Source organism: Argentina anserina, unplaced genomic scaffold (assembly GCF_933775445.1).
Source record: "Argentina anserina unplaced genomic scaffold, drPotAnse1.1, whole genome shotgun sequence".
Lineage (NCBI taxonomy): Eukaryota > Viridiplantae > Streptophyta > Magnoliopsida > Rosales > Rosaceae > Argentina > Argentina anserina.
The window spans coordinates 115,001-117,500 of NW_026089417.1; positions in this window are offsets into that span (position 1 = coordinate 115,001).

Here is a 2,500-nt window from a genome sequence, read left to right on the forward strand (position 1 = left end):
TGTCGCAAATCAAGTGCCGAAGCACAATTTCTCGATACCGACGGGCTCCTATCCCTCCCTTTGATTGATCTGAGCGGTTACTGACATCGTTTCAGTGGACTAGAGGCAACACCGATCCCACATGACCCCCCCTTCGTGGTGTTCATCACCCCCCCAGCTGGGCGAAGAACACCTCCTAAATCCATCTTAAATCCGTTTTCAATTGCTTATAATTGTTTGTTAGGGACATTCGAGGCAGCAAATGTCGTATATAAGCAATTGGGGGAAGGGGGAGGGACTACTGGGGGCAGGGGAGGCGGTCTCTGCAAGGGGGTCATTTTGCAGAGAACCACTACTCCCCTATAGAGCATATTGGAGAAAACTGGGAAGGGCAGGGGGAAACATGGGATTTCCGAGGAGGGGCAAACGCCATAACTAATTGTACATTTGGTATAAAATCGAGATTTTTTGCAGGGACACTCAGAATAATGTCAGGCACCTTGTGGAAAAAGGCCAGATTTAATTTCGACCCAGAAGTATTTGTTTTTATTTTCCAAAAGGGGCAGAATGTCGAAAATCGAAAATGACAAACCGCTTGATGTTTCGGACTGCTACCACTTGCAAAATTTCCTTAAAATAGAGACTTATTTATGGTCAAATTATAGTGCGGGCAAAGTTGAACAGAATGCGGCCTTGACATGGCATTTGCACTCTAGGCAAGGCCATGTCGCGTTCTTGGCTTTGGAAATTTCCAACTCCGTTTCACTTGTAAAAGTGTATATCTTTTATGGTTCAGAACTGTAAGCAATGATTTTAGAGAAATTTAGAAGTTGATTTCAGGTCATTTGGATGAGTTTTCGATTTGATATGATATTTCTCGTTTTTGAGATGTAGAAAATCAAAATAAACTGAAAACTCGACCAAATGACGATATGTCAATCTTAAAATGTCCTAAAAATCGTCCCCTATAGGTTTGCAACATAAAATGCAGGGGGATATTTGAAATAAAATTGAGTTTTCGAGGTTTGGCATTCGTTGGCATGCTAGCGTGCAGCCATATTAGCCTCGCCAGGCAGGGGAATTAGCCTCGCCAGGCAGGGGAATTAGCCTCGCCAGGCGTGTTGTCTCCGTGTTGTCCGTGTGTTGTCTCCGTGTTGTCTGTGTGTTGTCTCACACGCTATTAGCCTCGCCAGGCGGGGAGATTAGCCTCGCCAGGCAGGGAGATTAGCCTCGCCAGGCAGGGATATTAGCCTCGCTAGGCATGGATATTAGCCTCGCTAGCCCATTCTGCCTGCATTCCTGCGGGCATATTAGCCTCGCTAGGCAGGGATATTAGCCTCGCTAGCCCATTCTGCCTGCATTCCTGCGGGCATATTAGCCTCGCTAGGCAGGGATATTAGCCTCGCTAGCCCATTCTGCCTGCATTCCTGCGGGCATATTAGCCTCGCTAGGCAGGGATATTAGCCTCGCTAGCCAATTCAGCCTGCATTCCTGCATGGATATTAGCCTCGCCAGGCAGGAATACTAGCCTCGCTAGCCCATTCAGCCTTCATTCCTGCAGGCAAATTAGCCTCGCCAGGCAGGGATATTAGCCTCGCCAAGGCATATGGTATGCCTTTCAAGGCCGAGCAAGTGCCATGCCGAGCAAGTGCCATGCCTTTCAAGGCCAAGCAAGTGCCATGCCGAGCAAGTGCCATGCCGAGCAAGGCCGAGCAAGTGCCATGCCGAGCAAGGCCGAGCAAGTGCCATGCCGAGCAAGGCCGAGCAAGTGCCATGCCGAGCAAGGCAAGGCAGCAAGGCCAGGCAAGCCAAAGCACAAGGCAAGGACAAGCAAGGGCAGTGTCAAGCAAGCAAGGCCAGGCAAGCCACAACGAGGGCAGTGCCAGGAAAGGGAAAGACGAGGCCGGGCAAGGCCAAGCAAGGGCAAGGCAGGGGCAACAAATGCCGATGCCGAGCAAGGCAAGGGCAAGGCAGCGGCAACCAAGGCCAAGGCAGGGGCAACAAATGCCAATGGAAGGCAAGGCGATGCCAATGCCGAGCAAGGCAAGGGCAAGCAAGGGCAAGGCAGCGGCAACCAAGGCCAAGGCAGGGGCAACCGAGGGCAAGGCAGGGGCAACAAATGCCAATGCAAGGCAAGGCGATGCCAATGCCGAGCAAGGCAAGGCCGGGCCAGGCCAAGCAAGGGCAAGGCAGCGGCAACCAAGGCCAAGGCAGGGGCAACAAATGCCAATGCAAGGCAAGGCGATGCCAATACCGAGCAAACCAAGGCAAAGCCAGGCCAAGAAAGGGCAAGGGCAAGGCAGGGACAACCAACGCCAAGGCAAGGCAAGGCAAGGCAGTGCCAATGCCAATGCCAATGCCAATGCCGAGCTGACCAAGGCCAGTGCAAATCAAGGCAACGCAATGCCAATGCCGAGAAGGCAAGGCCGGGGCAAAGCAAGGCAGTTCCAATGCCGAGCAAGCCAAGGCAAGGGCAAAGCAAGGCAGTGCCAATATTGGCAAGGCAGGGGCAACCAAGGCC